This window comes from Ascaphus truei, chromosome 21 (assembly GCF_040206685.1).
Source record: "Ascaphus truei isolate aAscTru1 chromosome 21, aAscTru1.hap1, whole genome shotgun sequence".
Taxonomy (NCBI): domain Eukaryota; kingdom Metazoa; phylum Chordata; class Amphibia; order Anura; family Ascaphidae; genus Ascaphus; species Ascaphus truei.
In genome coordinates this window covers 19,143,177-19,165,363 of record NC_134503.1, presented here as the reverse complement: position 1 = coordinate 19,165,363, position 22,187 = coordinate 19,143,177, and the positions used below count along the sequence as shown (strand labels likewise).

At 41.3% G+C, this 22,187-nt stretch overlaps 1 protein-coding gene across 2 annotated transcripts in view; it reads right to left on the bottom strand.

Annotated features, from left to right (window-relative positions):
* LOC142472282 (Golgi-associated plant pathogenesis-related protein 1-like) overlaps positions 1-22,187 on the bottom strand; it is a 64,686-nt gene that overhangs the window by 3,948 nt on the left and 38,551 nt on the right. The window contains exon 2 of one of the 2 annotated variants that reach the window (XM_075579254.1): positions 4,951-4,989. The gene's annotated coding sequence lies outside the window, so the exon portion shown is untranslated. Of the gene's footprint in view, positions 1-4,950; positions 5,097-22,187 lie in introns of those variants that run through there. The other variant, XM_075579253.1, reaches the window with a different exon arrangement.

Genomic DNA, 22,187 nt, shown 5'->3' with positions numbered 1-22,187 from the left:
GTCATTGTTATAACTCATGTTGAGATAAGAGGGAGGAGCAAAATGTAATCAACTCCTATCCTCCAGGTATCAGCTTACCATGTTTATAAACTAATTTAAATAATAGTTACAAATACTCAGAAGCACTTCCTTTTTCTAATGGAGACATTAATCACCCAGTCAACTCCTATTCTTATTTGTGAGTCTCAACTGGAATCAGTCCTTTGATTATTAGCTTCAAAAGTGACTTTAAGGTAATCTCGCTGCTAAAAACCAGCACTTTCCATTAAAATGGCACAAAACCCCCATCTTTCATTGATTTTGTCCCTTGAAGGTTGATATCTTTCTCACTGTGATTTAGCACCTTAAACATGACACCAACATTGGTTAATTTTGGTCCAAGCAGGGGCAACTTTAAAAATAAATGTGTAATCTCTTTAAAATATTCTTGCAAACCAATGACAGTTGACCTCTTGGTTGGATGTCCTTCTGAAAGAGGAGTAGCCTCATCATTAACCCCTCCTCTACCAGAGCTGTCTGCAATGCACTGCTTTAATCAGCTTACAATGTCTTTTGATCAGTACATTTATTTATAATTTATTTATTTATTTATAAAATATTTTACCAGGAAGTAATACATTGAGAGTTACCTCTCGTTTTCAAGAATGTCCTGGGCACAGAGTTAAGACAAATAATACATGGTTATAAATACAGTTACATAAATGAGCAGGGTATACATTATATACAAGACACTGCATGCACAGTTAAAGAAAATATATATTATGGGCGTATGAAACAGTTACAGACCAGATTAAAATGTGTGACAGCTTTAGATTTGAAAGAACTTAAACTGGTGGTGGATGTGAGAGTCGTCGGTAGGTTTACAATGCATCAGCGGCATCACTGTCATGGAACAGATAGGGGACCATAACACCTTAGATAAGTCAGTATATGCCTGCATGATTCATGAAGCAAGGATTGCAAGCTCCTCAGGCAAGAAGTCAATATGCCTGAATTGCTCTATTTATGTAAACCATAATGCACACTGTTAATGTAGCATAAATACAAATCGTTATTAGTTAAAGAAGTGGTCCGCACTGCTCCTTTTCTGGGGGCAGGGAGTTTTTTTGTCATATACCCAAAACAGGAGACAATCAACTTTCCCCCGGCCACCAGTTCCCTCAGACACCGACAGTTTCTCCACTGGGGAAGAATACTTGCAGGGTGGACACAATATGGCAGCAGTGGACAGCTTTGCCCCAGCAGCCAATAGAAAGCAGGAACATCATCGAGAGGAGACATCAAGAGTGCACGTTTGTATTGTAAATTCAACGAGGAACTCATTTCCCCAAAAAATGAAAAGCAGGCACATCTTTGCTATTAGCATGGTTATAATAGTTTAGGTTTTCCTTCACTTGTTAATTCCTCGCTCCCCAGCAAGTAGCTGCACCCAGCACTCCTGTTTTTTTTTTGTTTTTTTTTAAGGTAGACAAATAAACAGCTCAACTTAAAATAAGCCGCTAAGATTATTTGAGGTCAGCTAATGTCAGTAAATGAGAGGGGTTTAGCAGCCAGATTATTTCGGCTTGGGGATACTTTTTTAGGAACAAAATACAGAATTTAAAAAAAATCAATGAGACGGGAAAAAAACTCTTGCGATGAAAGCAGACGTCACATGCGGCTGTGCAGTGTGGGGAAGATATCTTCACAAAATAAAAAAACACACACACAGGTGCGGCTGCCTGTCTGAGATCTCACATGTCACATTTGTGCCTCTGCAAACAGATAGATTGTGTCACATTTCTGCATTACTAATCATCTAAATCATACATTTGTTCTATTAACCGTCTGTGCTAACAGGACAGTTGTTAGTAAGTTGGTTAAGCCCCGGGTCTCCGGAGCTGAACCATGATCATTTCAGCTCTGGGAACCCCCTGCTTTCCGAAGTACCTCTAAAGGTGCTGCCGGTATCTCAATTCTGTTTAAAGGTCAGCCGGGCCATTAGGAAGCAGCAATAAATGATGTGGCAGGCAGGATGCGGGACCTTTAAACGGCCATACTGGGGGTCCAGCCGGAGCTGCTACTAGCAGCCCCTTCAGACGTCTATATCTGAGAAGCAGGGGGTCCGCAGAGTTTAAATGAATGTTGTGTAGCTACGGAGACCCCCTGCTTTCTACCCAGGCCAAAAAATAGTTTTTAAACGCCAAGCGGAAATGCCGCATTAACCTTTAGCGTGCCCTGGTACGTCAATGGCAAATGTACATTTTTCAGGGGTTGATTGGACTGAACTCTACTGTATGTTGGAGTGGCTAGTATGACCAAAACGGAAGGGATGCGCCCCCCCACTTTTATTTCCTGCATATGGGGTCTGATCACGTTACGTGACCATACCATTAGCATTCACGTGACGTGGAAATACCTGATGGCACTCTTCTGCGGCCGGATACCTGGCACTGTACAGGTTAATACAAATGGCACGTACTGAGAATTTAACAACACTCCGGCATGTGTGTCTTTTTTAACCTTGATAAAGCGCCTCGGCGTGAAACGCGTAGGTGTGGGCTACCTGCCTTTGTATCTTCTCCATTACATTTTTTTTTCATTTTTATACCTATGGGAACGCATCTCTCTAATTATTATTAAGCCTACATACGGGAAGTGCTGTGTCTTTTTTCATTTGTATTTAGCTCACTCCAAGCGGGTGCTTAATGCTGTGACGCGCTATGTACATTAATGGCGCTATATAAATAAAGACATACAATACAATTCAATGACCCATTCATTATTTACGTTGTATGTTCTAGACACTAGGGCGTGTTTAAATCCCTACTGCAGTGCATCGTGGGATTTTTTCCAGTTAAGCGTTTTTCTCCCTGGGCTAATAAACCTAATCACACTATTATACAGATACCCGATGGGCACTAAATGTTGGCCTTAGTAGGTTTCAATATATACCTAAATCTGTCATTTGTTTTCTGAGCAGTTTTTTTTAAATCTCACTGTACAGGTTAACATACCTGCTTCTTACCAACATGGGGACAGCACTGTTTTATGTGTCTCATTACAGGAACCACAAGCTTTGATCAGTGGTGGGATTGAACATTTTTAATAACCGGTTCTTACCTTGGTGGTGGGTGGCGGGAGTCATCTTCCAGCATCTTTTCCCTGCATATCTTCTCAAAATGGTTGCCATGACAATGCGATGCCGCTTAATGTTGTGACATCACGTAACGTCTGGTTGCCATAGCAACGGACGTCACATGATGTGGTTACGTCACGTGTCGTGGCCGCCCACCGCCACAGGTAAGAGAATTAAGCACTGGTTTGGCAAAATTGTGAAATTTTAGTAACCGGTTCGCATGAACCGGTGCGAACAGTCTGAATCCCACCACTGGCTTGGATGCTTTTGTAAATAAATATATGTGCTGCTATTAGACTGCTGTCTGTAGCCTGTCTCAAGTTGTTTACACAGCTTTTATCCTCAGGAGATGGAGGAATTCAACAATGCTGCATCTGACCGAAGCACGTTGTTTATTATTGGTAGTTTCAAGTATTTGTTGTTACCTTCATAACTCCGGGGGGATCCCGTGGAGTTCATAGATAAAAACATCACATTTCCCGGGTTAGAACAATATGGCTGCCGGGTCAGATTTGGCTTCGATGACCAATAGAAAAGCAGGGACATCATCGGTTGATCATACCTTTCTATTGTGACCCTGGTGGCCATATTTATAGGGATTATTTGGCCAGAACGTGGCAAAATGCTTACATTAAATTTATCAACAACTTTACGATTCAGGAATCAGACGCATACGTATACTTATACAAATCAGTACAGTGTGTTGGTACTTGCTTACATAGTTCTGTGTCGCTATCTTATATAATGTTATCTGTGCATCACTGCACAGATAACATTATCCTTATCTCCTTGTACATGAAAGTACAAGAAGCTTTCAAAGAACTATTTATCCCAGGGACAATACAAAGGACTCTGGGGTATTCCTTAAGGAAAGGACATTTCACAGCAGGAAAGGGTTCTTTACAGTAAGGGCAGTTACAATGTGGAATTGATTACATATGGAGACTGTGATGGCAGATACAATAGAATTGTTCAAAAAAAGGTAGGGCATCTTTTTAGAAAGGAAATATATACAGGGATACAACAAATAAGTAAACATGGGAAGGATGTTGATCCAGGGAGTAATCTGATTGCCAATTCTTGGAGTCAGGAAGCAATTTATTTTTCCCCTTAAGATATCATTGGTCGATATGTCACTGAGGTTTTTTGTTTGCCTTCCTCTGGATCAATATACTGTAAGTATAGATATAAGATAAAGTATCTGTCGTCTAAATTTAGAATAGGTTGAACTTGATGGACGCATGTCTTTTTTCAACCTCATCTACTTCAGGCATACCCCGCCTTAACGTACGCAATGGGTCCAGAGCATGTATGTAAAGCGAAAATGTACTTAAAGTGAAGCACTACCTTTTTCCCACTTATAGATGCATGTACTGTACTGCAATCATCATATACGTGCATAACTGATGTAAATAATGCATTTGTAACAGGCTCTATAGTCTCCCCGCTTGCACACAGCTTTGGTATGAGCCAGTATTGCTGTTCAGGACGTGCTGACAGGCGCATGCGCGAGCTGCAGTTTGCCTATTGGGCGATATGTACTTACTCGCGAGTGTACTTAAAGTGAATGTCCTTAAACCGGGCCTGTATGTAACTATGTAAGTGCAATTTATCCCCGTCTATAGAATAGGTTGGTGCCTTATAAACAAACACGCAATTTATAATGAATATGAATAATAAATACCCTTATTACGTGGGAGAATTGCATGAGATGTTACCATGGCCATTCGTCCAGCGTAGAATGTGCATAACTAGAAGACTCTGCCAGCCAACTGACATCACAGGTTGTGTGCAAAACGCTCTACAAAACCGTACAGAGAAAACGTTCTTACCGTTATCTCTTCTGTCTCCTTAGGATTGTCTTGTCTTGTCTTGTTCGTTGTTGGGTTAAGCTGCTGTGTTGTAGAAGCTCTCAGCTAGTCACTACTATAGGAAGTATACAAACTCGCTCTAGAGTGATAGTACTCTCTCGCCCTATATATAGTGATCAGCATGGCACAATACACCTACAATGGCCTGTTATTCACCTCCCACTTTACTACAGTACAGTCACTAAGGAATGTCTTAATTACAGATGTGTGACACTGCCCTCAAATCTGTTGCAATGTTTTTGGCATTTATGTTTCTGAATTTCGCTTCCTTGTGAAACTTTTTGCCAAGCCTCAAAAAGATAATAATGTGGCAAAATGCGTCTACAATTTTACAATTTAGCAAACATTCAGCAACTATATATATATATATAGACGTGTGGTAACCAGGGGATCCTGATGGCCAAAGAAGACAGCAGAGCCCTGAGGAAGGTCCCATTGAGAGGACCGAAACGTTGGCGGCCCTGTGTTTCATAATACACTTTTTTGATATCATCTTTGCGGTGTGCTGTCTTCTTTGGTCATCAGGATCCCCTGGTTACCACACGTCTATATGCTACATATGGGACAAGCATCTGCCTTCTAACCAAACCGTGAGTGCAAATCTCCATACCATGACTATATATATATATATATATACACGGACGAAGCTAGGGTGCGAAACGTACGTCGGGGTTGTGGTTTTTTGCACTCCCCTTGGACCCCCAACACTTCAGTGTGAACCCCTGCTGGACACCCCAATCTGCAACCTATACCATTCCAGGACTTTTTTTGCTCTGCAAACATATGATCACTTGCAAGTATACTCTGCATTTGCTTTTTGCTTGTGGTTTTCAGGTTTTGTATTGCCTTATTGTGGCTGATTGAGTGGTTAACTGAGTGGTACTGCATTAGGGGTTAAATCTTCTGTCAGCAGTTATTTGGTCAGAGCATTCAGCTACCTTACATAGAATTCCTTACTGACCGGCTGGTCTACACATTGCTTTGCAGGTTAAACATTTGTTTTTCTTGCTCTGCATATCATATATGGTTTATGTGTGTTCCATATACCATATTACATTATAGTAATCTCAATCTATGTTTAGGTCAGACTTCATGGTGTAGGGATACCTTGGGGACTGTTTTATTTAATTTTGTGTAATTCATGTTCTTTTAATTAATCAATTTATATATTACCTTTGCTTGAGTGCTTATACAGGGACCCTTTCCTCTTTCTTTGCTGGCATTTATATATCTTAATATATAAAATCGAAAGGTTGGTACTAGCTGCGGTGAATCTGATTGGTCCTCAGCCTCTGGCCAATCAGATTGGTGGCTCTATGACGTCACCCGCTCTATGACGTCACCCAATTCTCTCTCTCTCCCTCTCTCTCTACCTCTCCCTCTCTCTCCCTCTCCCTCCCCCCCACCGGCTCCCGAACAGAGGGGAAGCGCGGCACGGCCCTCCTGCCCCAGCCGCCAACGCTCCCTTCCCTCCCCGGCGGGGGGACAGGCAGTGGGCAGGCAGCCTCCGGAAAGGACCCCTTTCCTCCTGCAGCTGCCCCCGGTAAGATTGCGACGCACAGCGGACAGGCGGGGGGTGGTATTCAGTCAGGAGAGAGGGGGGGGAGTTAGTCAGGAGAGAGGGGGGGGAGGTAGTCAGGAGAGATGGTTGGGGAGAGAGTCAGGAGAGAGGGGGTGGAGAGAGGGAGTCAGGAGAGAGGGAGGGGAGAGAGAGAGTCAGGAGAGAGGGGGGGGAGGGAGTCAGGAGAGAAGGGGGGGAAGCCTGAACAGCTGTGAAGAGGGGGGGAAGGGAGTCAGGAGAGAGGGTTGGGGAGAGAGTCAGGAGAGAGGGGGGGAGAGAGGGAGTCAGGAGAGAGGGGGGAGAGAGAGAGTCAGGAGAGAGGGGGGGAGGGAGTCAGGAGAGAAGGGGGGGAAGCCTGAACAGCTGTGAAGAGGGGGGGAAGGGAGTCAGGAGAGAGGGTTGGGGAGAGAGTCAGGAGAGAGGGGGGGAGAGAGAGAGTCAGGAGAGAGGGGGGGAGGGAGTCAGGAGAGAAGGGGGGAAGCCTGAACAGCTGTGAAGAGGGGGGGAAGGGAGTTGAGAGGGAGGATGGGGGAGGCAGAACATTACATCACGGGCAACGCCGGGTATATCAGCTGGTATATAAATATATATATAAATATATATATATATATACAGAAAAGGACTGCGCTTGGGTATGGTGTGACAGCAATAGTATAATAATAAATGATCAGAAAATGTATAAATGTATAAAAAACCTAAATGACAAAAATATTTAACTGTGCAATCAATACGTTCACCAAATGCATATATAGTTATAAAAAGATGTGCTGTGGACCCAATAACAAACTTTTGTCACAAATCCTTTGAAGTCCAAATGAAGTCCAAAAAATGCAAGAAACAGAAAAGCACTGACAGGAATAAGGCAGCTTCTTTAAAGGGCACAACGACCTCCCTCTCCACCTGCATAGAAATTAGAAGAAAAAAGCGCCCAATCCTAGTGCATTACTGTGCAAAAAATGGTTTAATTCCCAATAAAAGGCTCATAAAATGAACTCACAAACATAAAAGATAAAAAAGCATTGTATGAGTAATACTCATGCTCCAAAGGATCTGTAAGCGCTGCTGCTCTGCTACTCTGCTCCGTGACACCACCGCATCCAGTACAGCCCTCGTGTATCTCTGCCAGCAGGAACTCACGTCATCAGGCTCCTCACAGTATTCTTTCCCCAGGAACACACCAGGTTTCAATTGTTTTCCTCGTAACCGAAGGCCTCAGTGGGTTTTTACCATCTTTATCCAATGTCTTTCGCAGTTACATTGATAATCCCCACTGCATCTCTCCTGTTCTGTACTGGTAAAGAGATGATGCTGTTACCAGCCCAATTGCTTTTGTGGTGCAAAATTGGTGCATGGAAAGCTTATTTTAGATTCAGGCCACGTGAAACGCATGCTTATCAGATACTTGGCTGGCATACACTTTGGGCTAGTAACAGCATCATCATCTCTTTACCAGTACAGAACAGGAGAGATGCAGTGGGGATTATCAATGTAACTGCGAAAGACATTGGATAAAGATAGTAAAAACCCACTGAGGCCTTCGGTTACGAGGAAAAGAATTGAAACCTGGTGTGTTCCTGGGGAAAGAATACTGTGAGGAGCCTGATGACGTGAGTTCCTGCTGGCAGAGATACACGAGGGCTGTACTGGATGCGGTGGTGTCACGGAGCAGAGTAGCAGAGCAGCAGCGCTTACAGATCCTTTGGAGCATGAGTATTACTCATACAATGCTTTTTATCTTTTATGTTTGTGAGTTCATTTTATAAGCCTTTTATTGGGAATTAAACCATTTTTTACACAGTAATGCACTAGGATTGGGCGCTTTTTTCTTCTCATTTATATTTATATATATATATATATATATATATATATATATATATATATATATATATATATATATATAATAAAACATGTAAAGTAGTGCCACACTAATATAATGTGAGAAAGTGATTAATGAATTATTATGAATGAGTGCTAAAATATGTGCTATTCAACTAATAAAATCAACTAATTGAAACATATACACAATGATGTGATCACATACAAACAAACAAATTAAAAAAAGTAATAGTATAAGAACCAGTCCTTCTGAAAAGTCCAGCAAGTGATGAATAATAGATCCGGTAAGGGGGTCTCCGGCTGCTCTCAGGAGGGTTAACCAAATCCAATTAGAAACCTAAAGAGAAAAAGAAAAGAGAGAGATGTTTCCAGCCACACATTTTACTCCGCGCGTGTTTTGGCTTGAACCTGATGTCTTTGTCATGAAGTAGTCCTGATGTGTTTTGTCGCAGACGGGCGACTTTCACAAAGGCTGGAGACCCTGCTGAGGTTCCGTACAGACTGTTTGGAGGACCTGAAGCAGTGACCTTTGGCCTTCCGAATACCGCCGCCCCTTGGCACTGTTGAGTGAGAATTGCGTCGCGGACCACACGTGGAGACTCAAGCGGTGACGATATATGATCACAATTGCCTATATTTTTATTACCCTTGTGAGTGATATTCTTCCCCTTTTCTTTCCTTTCCAATAAATGTACAATTTTACACTATGGGGCGTGCGCTCTCTCTTTTCTTTATATATATATATATATATATATATATAACACACACAAAACGGTGTAGCGCAACAAAACCAATAAATAATAAATAACCGATAACAAAACTCTGTCTAAATAAATCCAAAATGTACAGAATATAACAAAATAATCTAGGGTGACTGATGGTGCTGGGGAAAATATGAATATGTAAACACACAAAGACAAACAGAAACCCCATAAGCACTCAAAATGAATCGTAATTAACAAAGTACAAAAGCATAAAGAGTCTGGATCAAAGAACAAATGGATTTTAATAGTACAACACGCAAAATAGAAATAATACTAACAATTTACAAAACATAAAGAAAACTAAACGCTATGTGACCCTCCAAGGCACAAAATACAAATAAAGTGAACAAAAAAATGCCAAAACCTATTCTACTTGCAGTGAAAAATATGAGCCACTAACATATATGAACACAAGGGGAGGAGAAAGAGAAAAAGACTCCTCCATCATCTCTTAGCAACAGAAACTCCTAATAAATGCTAATGCTATATAGAATTAGCCTATAATCTAATAATCCCTGGATGATTGACCTACAAAGATAAAGACAAACAAGCCTGTATGATTTACAGCAAAAAAATAGAAGCATCAATCAAAAGGTGAAATGGGTCAAAGAAAGTACCCAAAAATCCTTCACCGATCATGAGGAGAATCAACCCGCTTTAGCGTAGTCCGAGATAAAGTTATCATGGCAAAAACATTCTCAAAAAATTATAAAAAATCCTTGGAGGTATCACACGCATCCGAAATACTCAACACGTTTCGCCCATAGGGTGGGCTTCTTCCCGGAATATACCTCCAAGGATTTTTTATAATTTTTTGGAGTATGTTTTTGCTATGATACACTTTATCTCGGACTACGCTGAAGCGGGTTAATTCTCCTCATATGATCGGTGAAGGATTTGTACCATACAGCAGGGACCGGATACCATCATGGACTCCTGACTATGCTATTTACATCAGTTGAGTATCACCCGCTTCGCTTGTGGTTATTATACCACTTTTTCATAAGTAGATTTTCTTGTGTGTACTTCGATTTGCCTAGTCAGATATGGTGACTTTAATAGAGCAGTATGTGTTACACACAGGCACATCGCTTTGATATAGTCTGATTTACTCTTCCCTTCTTTCTGCAGTTGGTACATATCATTTTTTATTATATTTTTGTGTACTTTCTTTGACCCATTTCACCCCTTGATTGATGCTTCTATTTTTTTGCTGTTTATCATACAGGCTTGTTTGTCTGTATCTTTGCAGGTCAGTCATCCAGGGATTATTAGATTATAGGATAATTCTATATAGCATTAGCATTTATTAGGAGTTTCTTGTTCAGTTTATTGAATCTACTTATTTGCTAAGGGATGATGAAGGAATCTTTTTCTCTTTCTCCTCCCCTTGTATATGTTAGTGGCTCATATTTTTCACTGCAGGTAGAATAGGTTTTGGCATTTTTGTTCTCTTTATTTGTGTTTTGTGCCTTGGAAGTTCACATAGCGGTTTGTTTTCTTTATCTTTTTTAAATTGTTAGGATAATTTCTTTTTTGTGTGTTGTACTATTAAAATCCATTTGTTCTTTGATCCAGACTCTTTATGCTTTTTACTTTGTTAATTACGATTAATTTTGAGTGCTTATGGGGTTTCTGTTTGTCTTTTGTGTGTTTACATATATATATTTGTGCGTTTACATTATATATATATATATATATATATATATATATATATATATATATATATATATATATATATATATATATATATAGTTATGCTGGGTGAAAAAGGCGACAAAAAACCTCCACTGTTAGCATATAACCAATAAAGAATATCACTTGTGAGCACATTCACATGTCTTAGACAGGTCTGCAACCCTGCCTTTCACCATTATCACCTAGCATACAGTGCTTCCACTGCAGCAAGGGATTCTGGGAAATGACATGCAAATGGGCACACAATGTGTCCCCCCTTGCCTGAAATCCATCCATTTTTACATGGAACACTTATAAGCAAATTCTCACTGCTCACACAGCTTTTAAGCACAGCATGGGATTAGGTGCAATCAAACCACTCACAGACAGCTGTTTCGACCTTTTGGGTCTCATCAGTGTGAGGTTGGTTGTACATTTTTTTGTCGCCTTTTTCACCCACCATAACTTAACTAATAATGTGTATGGTAAACCTACCAAAAGCGGATTGGGTGGTCCCCCCAGGGATCCTCAGGTGCTCCCAGTGGGTGTCTGTGGGCCCTCGGGTGGTCCCCTGTGGTGTCCAGGGGTTCTCGGGTGGACCCCATGGGTGTCTGTTGGCCCTTGGATGGTCCCCACGGGTGTTCGGGGGGCCTAAGGTGGTCCCTGCGGGTGTCTGTGGGCCAATTAGGTTGTCTGTAGGTCACATTAGTTCAAAAGGATGTGATGTCACATCCTTTTGAACTAATGTGACCTATCACATGATACAGCAACCAATGGGATTGTCTTCAATCCCATTGGCTGTAATACCATGTGATATAGCCATGTGGTTTTAAGGATGTGGTGCCTCCCTTGGAGATGATGTCACATCCTTAACAAAAAAACAACAGGCGGGCACATGGTACAGCTCCAATCTGATTGGACACTGTATCATCTGACCATAAAATGTGACATCACAGGTCATATATATGGTCTGTATGTTTCATTTTGCCTCAAGAAGCCGGACGAGAGAACATCTTATTCTGGATTTACCATGCGGCTTTGGATTGACAAGTGAAGATTGAAGATTAAAGAAAAGATAAAAATAATGACAGATGAAGAAAGAAGACGTGATAGAAGATAAAAGAAAGAAGTTTTTTTTTTTACCTGATGCTGATCTTCAAGGTGGATGGCGTTGGATTTCGGGTGATGACGGCGCGGTACGAGAGATTGCAGAAACAACGGGATTCGGAGAGTAAAAACTTCTAAAGGTAAGTAAAATATTGAATGTATGTAATTGTCTTTTTTTCAGGTTTTTTCATTGTATTTATTTATTTTTATTTTTGTGATTGCCCATTGACTTATATTGCATTAATCGGTGCAAATGCTTGTTTTGAATTGATTGTTATTTTTTTTTTTTATTATTATTATTGTTTGGATTCAATTGTTTGGAATTTGGATGGCTTGTTTTTAGTACATTTTAGGATTGGTTAGTGTTTAAAATTAATTAATTGTTTTATTGGTTAGTGTTTTTATTTATTAAATTGATTGGTCGGCTAGTGCTTGTATTTATTTAATTGGTTGTCTAGTGCTTTTATGTATTTATTTAATTGGTTGGCTAGTGATTTTATTTCTTGAATTGGGGTGTTAGGTTCTTGTGTATATATTTTATTATTGGGTATTTTTGGCCTTCATGTTTTTTTATCAGGGTGACCATTGACTGCTATAGGGACTTATCATGCCCATATTATATGGGTATGAGGTACCACTATGCCAATCAATGGGTAGAGGGTGGGTATAGTTGGCCCGGGGTGGTTAGGCCTCCCGGGTGGGTAACAGGGGTGGGTGAACCGCTTAATTACTATAGCGGTTATTAACCGCTAAGTTGATTAAGGTGTTAGGGGCCATTAGATTTGTATTTTTTCTTGTATTCTTTCTGGCAACGGAGGACATGGACCTGGAATATGCTGAGGAGGGCGCCCTTCATGATGGCAGGGGTAAGTAGAAAGTTTTATTTACTTTATTTATGCTGGCTGGCTAATGTTTGATTTTATAATGGGCAAATGAGCTATTATCCATAGCTGGATAATAGTTATTTTGCCCATTACAGTACTGTATATGTAGGGGGGGGGAGTGTATTTATTTCAATGTATTGCAAAAAAATTTTGCCCCAGATTGGTACTGCAGACCAGTGGGAACCTGCGGGGACAACCGGAGGGCCCACGGAGACCACATGAGGACCCACGGAGACCCACGGGGACCACCTGAGGATCCCCGGACACGGACGGGGACTACTCGAGGGCCCACAGACACCCATGGAGACCACTGAGGACCGCAAGGCACCCACAGGGATCACCCAAAGGCCCACAGACACCTACAGGGACAACCTGAGGACTCCCGGACACCTGCCTGGACCACCTGAAGACCCTTGGACCACCTGAAGACCCCTGGACACCCACGGGGACCACCTGAAGACCCCTGGACACCCACGTGGACCACCTGAAGAACCCTGAACACCCGTGTGGGCAACCTGAGGGCCCACAGACACCCACAAAGACCACCTGAGGACCCCTGGACACCCACAGGGACCACCTGAGAGCCCATAGTCACTCACTTGACAACCTGAGGGCCCACAGACACACACGAGGACCACCTGAGAGCCCACAGACACCCACTGGGACCACCCAAGGATCCGCAGACACCTGCAGCTTCTGGTATCAATCATGTGGGGTAGAGGAGGTGGGTTTTAGTGTTGTGGTGTTTTTAATGTTTATTGTGTGTAACACAGATACCCAGCAAGCTCAAACTCCCCCACCCACCACAAAGTGAATATATATTTATGTCAACCAGAGAGCTACTGAGCGTGGCAATTGTATATAACAAGAGACAGGGGGTGCCCAATGCTGCATCCAATTGACAAAACATATAAAGTAAAATACTTCAATAATAATAATTGGTTATTTAGTTAACCCTTTGGCCAAAGGCGTCATAAGCCTGCATACCAACGTCAAGGTATAACCAAAATAATGCAGGTCCTACACTACACTGTGAAACCTTTCCTTTTACCTCTGTGAGAGGGGAAAAACCATAATGGGTCTTGTTCCTGCAGCAAGTGAAATGACCTTCCAAGTTAAAAGGGTGAAGGAGGAGGAGTGAGCTCTGGGGGGAGGTGCCACAGCCTCCAAAGAGACATAGGTTAACACAGATACCCAGCAAGCTCAAACTCCCCCACCCACCACAAAGTGAATATATATTTATGTCAACCAGAGAGCTACTGAGCGTGGCAATTGTATATAACAAGAGACAGGGGGTGCCCAATGCTGCATCCAATTGACAAAACATATAAAGTAAAATACTTCAATAATAATAAAGTGAATATATATTTAAGGAAAGGTTTCACAGTGTAGTGTAGGACCTGCATTATTTTGGTTATACCTTGACGTTGGTATGCAGGCTTATGACGCCTTTGGCCAAAGGGTTAACTAAATAACCAATTATTATTATTGAAGTATTTTACTTTATATGTTTTGTCAATTGGATGCAGCATTGGGCACCCCCTGTCTCTTGTTATATACAATTGCCACGCTCAGTAGCTCTCTGGTTGACATAAATATATATTCACTTTGTGGTGGGTGGGGGAGTTTGAGCTTGCTGGGTATCTGTGTTAACCTATGTCTCTTTGGAGGCTGTGGCACCTCCCCCCAGAGCTCACTCCTCCTCCTTCACCCTTTTAACTTGGAAGGTCATTTCACTTGCTGCAGGAACAAGACCCATTATGGTTTTTTCCCCTCTCACAGAGGTAAAAGGAAAGGTTTCACAGTGTAGTGTAGGACCTGCATTATTTTGGTTATACCTTGACGTTGGTATGCAGGCTTATGACGCCTTTGGCCAAAGGGTTAACTAAATAACCAATTATTATTATTGAAGTATTTTACTTTATATGTTTTGTCAATTGGATGCAGCATTGGGCACCCCCTGTCTCTTGTTATATACAATTGCCACGCTCAGTAGCTCTCTGGTTGACATAAATATATATTCACTTTGTGGTGGGTGGGGGAGTTTGAGCTTGCTGGGTATCTGTGTTAACCTATGTCTCTTTGGAGGCTGTGGCACCTCCCCCCAGAGCTCACTCCTCCTCCTTCACCCTTTTAACTTGGAAGGTCATTTCACTTGCTGCAGGAACAAGACCCATTATGGTTTTTTCCCCTCTCACAGAGGTAAAAGGAAAGGGTTCACAGTGTAGTGTAGGACCTGCATTATTTTGGTTATACCTTGACGTTATTGTGTGTAACATCTGTTTTTAATAAAAAAATGAATACTAGTGTAGATGAGCAAGGGGTCTCCGGAGCAGAACCGGGGTTCAGGTCCGGGGACCCCCTTCTTCCTTAGATACAGGCCCCATTATGGGATGCCAGTATCTTCTATGCATTTAAATGTCCCGCGTCACGTGACCGTGGGAATTAAATGCATAGGAGATACCGGCACCCCATAACAAAGCCTGTATCTCAGGAAGCAGGGATCTCCGGACCGGAAACCAACGCGGTTCTGCTCCGGAGACCCCCTGCTCATCTACACTAGTAATAAAATTTATATTAAAAAAACATTCATTTCGGACGAGATTTGCGGCTCTCTCTGAGCAGCTCTCTCTGCAGCTGAAAGAAATCACGGGGTAAGGCCTTTTCAGAGAGGCGATCTTCACGCCGCGGCTACTCGCCGGTTTTGGGAATTTTGCTATCACAGGAAATCGAGGCATTCTGATACCGTGATAGCAACGCTCAAAAAACAGGCAATTTAAATGGCCCAGCAATTTTTTTTATGAATGCTTATAGCATGGGTCCCTTAGTGTCCGGCAGGTTGAAATGATGCTCAACCCAGAGCACAGAGTACAGTAGTCTATAAGATCCCATGTTACTCTCAGAAGCTAGAAATCAAGAAAACAGATTGAACAGAAGAAAAACACGGTTTACATATTTGTTTTTTAAAGCAGGATATGCTCTGGGGGCATGACACTAACATTATAGGAGTTACATTTATATACTGTGGGTTCCTGGGGGGGATTGCAGATTTAAAGTAAATATTTAACATGTTTATTTCCTGTGAAAGATGAATGTCTCTATCCTCAGCGAGCGCGTTTGTATTTTTAACCATATCTAGTACTGATTGTTCTTCTGCTTTATCAATCTTGCTAATGATATAAGCATAATTCATAATAAATAAGCATTAGTTTACACAAATCACCAAAAGAAAGACACTGGACCTACAGTACATACAAAGATTATATTTGAATTTCTATTCTGCATTAAAATGTTACTGCTCAAAAGTAGCGCAAACCTTCATTAAGCTACGGTGTCCCTGAGAGGCCATAAAACCTTCCAACGCGTTTCGAAACTCCTATTGATGGGTTTCTTCGTCAGACACAAATAGGAGTTTCGAAACGCGTTGGAAGGTTTTTTGGCCTCTCAGGGACACCGTAGCAGTGCTATCCAGGTGGTGATGTCAGCGGTGGAGCCGATCGACCGGACTCTGTTGGCAAGGAGACTACGAGCATTGAAGGCGATCCTCCCGCATCAACAGGCTGTTTCACCGCACGGCGAGCGGTGTCTTCTGATGTTAAAGACCATTTAACCATTGCGCATGTCCTACTCATGTCCGCATAAGACAAGAACGTTTGCACAAGATTTCACTTCCATTCACTCCTCAGCGCCATAGGAGGTTCCTTTCCACAGACTTCTCATCTGGTTGGGAGATACCAGATTAACCTTCCAGGCAGCTAAAGGACTACCTTCATCGAATTCTGTATCACAGGTTTTATTTTGTACATCACTGTATTTTGTTTGCACGAGCGCTAATTGCACTTATTATTTTACGGCTTCACACATATGACACTTTGTTTGTTGTGGGAAATAAATGTTTATGCATTGTGTCATGTTAAATACCTGACTGATACAATTTAAACTAAAACAGAATTATGTGTATTTGTGTATTAATAACTTGTGTTATTAATGTAATATTATTTATAATAGCCATACTGTGAACATATTGAAGTGTTAACCTATATAATTAAATGTTTGTGCTGTGGAGAACACAAAAAACAAAAACATTTTTGGTTGATACACAGCAACTTAGGTATCAATATAAATAGACTTTTTAGGGTTTACACCAAGTTGGAGCTGGCGGGCGACTTCCTCTCTTCTCTCTTGCTCACAAGCATAATTTAGAAAGAGATATACAATTTTGCGCCAAAGAAGCCGTTTTCGAAGCTTAGTGCACAGAGCTTTCAAAGTCACCCAGGCAGTCGGTCACTATACCTGAACAAGAGACCTGAGAGGTTTAAATTATACTATATCCTTTCATGTATAAAGAAGTCATGTTGGTCCACTAATAATTGGTCCAATAAAAGGTTTTATGATACTTAAAATCTGTTCAAATTATAGCCTGAAGAACATAAAAGGAAGAACAGCAGGACCTTGACAACACATTCTGACTAATTAAGCCTTAAGCCTGACTGAAGTTGTTAGCCTTTTTTGTCTATTAAAACAGCAACCACACATTTTTTATTAGAGTATCTAAACTGGAGGGAATACTTACTAGACAAACTCGTCTTTATACTGATTGGCTTTCTGGTAGAAGATCGTTTTTGGCCAATGCTGGAATCCGTCTGTTTGGCCAGTGTTCAGGTCCCATATTTCCAGAATTAGGGGAGTTGCGGACTAGAGGGGTGAAGCAGGGGAAAGGGGGACCAGCTGGCCCACCCCGGAAAATGGGGTTTGGTTGGCCGAGCACCCCTTTGTCAAATAGGTTTTCCCCACGTTGGCAAACCAGGGATGTTCACCCACCAGGGATTTCACCAGTGCCCCAGCAGGGTAGTCTGACCCGGCAAGAACAAATGCTTATAGAAAAGGTGAAATCAATGGATTTTATTGGTCCAGGGGGGTACATTAAATGAACATAGGTTATACATTCAGTTCACAGACATTTCATGGACAGTTGGGGGTTATAAATGATTATGGGAATTGTAACAGAGCATCTCTACCATCAGCGAATGGTAGCAAACGGCTGACAGACTTTGGCTGCCACCTTTGGGGAGACTCATGTGGTCTCAAATCAAAGAAGTCCTGAAATGAAGTGATAGCAGCTGGAACCCTTCCAGGAAAAAAATGCAGAGGGGGGGAGGAGGGGACAGTGACGATCTCCAGGGTTTTCAAGCAGTGTCTGTCCTTCCTTGATGAAATTGACCCTGTCCACGCTGGCTTAGAGGACAAGAGCAGTGAAGGGGAAGCTTGGTGGGGAGATCCTCTTTGGGGAGACTCATGTGGTCTCATATCAAAGAAGTCCTGATAGCAGTGATAGCAGCTGGAAGCTGTTAACGAGTACAAGTCTGCAGGAACAAAGCGGAAATCTCTCCTTTTTCCAAAGTGTACGAATGTATGTAGCATTACAGTACATTTATATAGCCCCAACAGTTTATACAAGAGTTTCCAAAATTACAATGCAAACATTGGGGATAAGAGCAGCAAGTAAATGACAACATAAGGCAAAGGGGGACCCTGGAACCAAGAACATTTAGAGCGGCATACAGATATAGCAGGCATATTACCTCCATCATTATGAGATAAGTCTTGGCAGGACTCCAAACACAGTTCCATCTGCTTCCAGGAATATCCCACCTGCTTCCAGGAATAAACTCACCCTGCGTGTAGGGCGGGGTTTTCTATAAGTAGGGTTATATGTTGCTAGAAGCAGGCGGAAGCTGTGCAGGAAGATCTGTCACTGTGCTTATAATAATAAACCCTTTTAACCACATGTACACTCATTAGATAAATACAGCACCTTGCACAAACAAAGAAGAGCACAGTGCAGATGTTTATGGGACCATATTGACCAAAAAGTGCTACCCCATAAGACCCTTTCCATGCTAAAAGATACAGTGCAGCCCATTCACTTGCACATGAAGCTATGCTAGATTGATTTTACAGAGTACTGTAAATACGTCCCATAATCATTTATTTTTTTAACCAACATATCTTTAATTTGGGGTGCATTTTTCATGGTACAGAAAGGAAAGAGAAATACTTTTGATGCATTCATTTCATACCAACATTTGAGTATTGATAATTCTAACACTATAGATGTCTATGTCCATTTCCTACACTCCAAACGGTGGTAGTTGTCTTGGTCAACTTTATTTGTTATGTCTGGTGACCGCATCGGCTTGTGAATAGTTTAGATCGTGTCTATTCCTTTCTTTCTATTGTCATATTTTTGTAGCAGTTTCCCTTCTTTTTTTTGCTGTTACCAACTTGTGGAAACAGAAACCTTACTTACGCTACATGGACTAGTGAACATAGTAATCACATTTAACTAACTAATCTTGGGGTAGACCATTTATTATTCCTTAGTGTCTGGAATATCTAGATTTAATTCTCGCCTGGCACATATCAGGGGGCCTAATATTTAGCTTACGTTGTTTACAGTCTCCATGTTGGTTAAGTTAGAAGTATTGCTTGCTCCTGTCCTTGCCTTGGAAAAATATCCAAGAACCATCTCCATTTGGCTATGTATTTTTCTGCTTTTGTTTCTTTATTAATGCTAGCGTCTACATTGTCCATGGGCAGCATTTTGAAGGGAGTGAACCAACTTCAGGGACGGTTGCTCTGGAGATATCCACGTCAACATTGTTTGCCTTCCTTGCGGACAGGACTATCATTTTGGCTCGATATAGGGTCTCTTTCCTATTTTTGGCCTTTATTGACCAGGAGTCGATGTTGGCAAATATCATACAGTAGGTAGTTGGTGTTTCTCCCATGATATTACAACAGCTTTCTCAATGTATCCCATTACTAGGACCCATAACTTTGAGATGTGTTCACAAGACCAGATGCAGTGCTGAAGGTCTGCCTTATGTGTTCCGAATGTAGGGCCCTTAGTTGTATCTTCTATTTTGTTGTCTTGTAAAGGCGATGTATGCTCATGTGTAATCTTGAATTGCATTTCCCTCCAGGATTCTGAATGTATTATTTTATGTACACAGTCTTAAAGCTGAAACTCCAAACCAAATACATTGTGGGTATATATACACCATTAGAAGGGGAAGAGGTGGCAAGGAGGCGTGGGTGAGAGCAGGTCTGTATATGTCTGGGTCCAGGATTAGGAGCGATATCCCCAGAAGCAGGAAGGAGTAGATGGGGAGATGGTGTGAATAGAGGATTTGTGGGAGTGCTTTTTATTGAAGGGTAAAGACGTTGTTGGGAAAGAGGTGTATAAATAATGGTGCAGTGTATGGGCACAGGCATACGTGGAGGGGAGGAGAGATGAAGAAATGTGGATAGGAGGAGAGTGGGGAAGTTGGAGAGAACAGAAACATTTACAAAGGAGTGAAGAAATAGTAAACAGAAAAGCAATAGGGAGGGCATAGTGCGATGCAGGAGGAGAGCAGGCGGGCTCTGAGAGGAGACTTCCCAGTCCTGCTCTAAACAAATTGTAAGTAAAGAGATCTCAATTGGAACACCGGACTCAGGAAAGATCCAGGCTCCAAGACAAGAGACGAGATATTCTTGAAGCAGTTTCTGGAAGGAATAAAGGTGGCCACCTTGACTAAAGAAATCCATAAGGCATTTCCATGTCTAAGATGCTAGGTTTCAGCCCCTAAGGAAAGATTTCACAGATTGAACCAGAAGGCGCAAAATGGGGGAATTCCACCAGTCAATGGGTGATTCCCTCCTCACGTAGCCTATTATAAGCTTAATATTACATAAGTAACCAAAAACTATTTAAGTTGTGCGGGGATAATATTACAGTATGTAATATAATATGGATTTTATTTAGTAACAGGCTAATGAATGTAAGATCCCTCTGACACCGACCCAAAGATACAGGATGTTTAAAAATATGGGGTTCCTCATGGAAGCGGGTAATGCTTAATGAAATACATGAAAATAAATGTAGCACCCACAAAGATAACAGAAAGTTTGAGCTTCTGAAAAAGCTGGTCTATGAGCAAGAAATTATACCATTTAAATGTCCGGGTAGATGGCAGAAAAAAATCTGACACAAACTCAGAGTGTGAAAAATATGCTGTGTAATGGTTTCAAAACCAATATTTTAAGGATCAGGCAGAAGTTTGTTCCCGAATCCCTTAGAACTACTGTACAATATATCAGGGATACAATACAAAGATGGAAAACAAAGAGCAATTTCTGGCGCTCCTAACAATAGGGCTAAAATATACTAGTGACATTTTTACATTTTGAACCCGTCTGTGTAACAAATAAGTCATTTGGTTGCATCTTTTGATCAAAACATGATTCAGACCTGAAGTATTACCCAAAGTGTGCACCCACATTTGACCTTTATAACAAGGGAACTTTGTTACTGGCTTTGCCCAGTTTTTAATTGCACTAAATCACAATGCATGCAGTATGCTTTATTTAACCCCTTCAGGGCATTTTCGCATACTTCACAAAGTTTCGTCCATAGGACAATAAGACATTGCATATATTCAGTGTAGTTACCTGCTAATCAGAGTCTACCGTGACAAGGATGGCGGCTCGAATCATATTTTGATCAAAAGATGCAACCAAATGACTAATTTGCTACACAGACTTAGGTTCTATTGTAAATGTAAAATGTCACTAGTATTTTTAGCCCAAATTGGTAGGAGTGCAGGTTCTGTTCTTTGTTACATTATGTACAGTATTTATCAGACAATACAAAGAGTAAGCTTTGTGGCAAGAGGAGAAGCAGAAGGGATTAACGACAATGTAAAAGAATTGCGAGGAAAATGAGAGGTGGGATAAAGTAAGGCTGAAATACTGTAGAGAGCAATTCACAGATCTCATGTCTTGTAAATGCCCACAACTGCAGTAGTCCCCCTTCCTCTTAATAGTACACAGGCAACTACAATGTACTGTAGTTCACAAACAGCACACAATAGAATCCAGAAACAAATTGGCTAGAATTTAAAGGTGCAAAAAGGGATGGCTTCCCCTTCAATTTTTCTATCTGTTCATCTGTTATTTATTTTTAGAAGAAATAATAATTTCATGCCATGGAGTGAATTATTATGTCACTCTACAGTATAACATTTAATGATTAAGGATTACAAAATAATAAAGGTGAAGAAAGATAAACCTATGTACAGTCGTTTTTCAGTTTAAGTCGATTAATGGAACAGAGAAAACCCGGGCGCTGCCTCCGAAGAAAGTAATAAATGGGATAAAATGTAAAAAAAAAGTTTTTACAACCTTGAAACTGTTGTACAAGGATCCCCTCAGTGACGTCGTCTCTCCTATGACTCTGACCCCTATAGGATCTATCCAGGATCCTTTTTTTTTTCAACTTTCATTTTTATTCGTGGAAATCAGATCTTCAGACACGCACCGCCC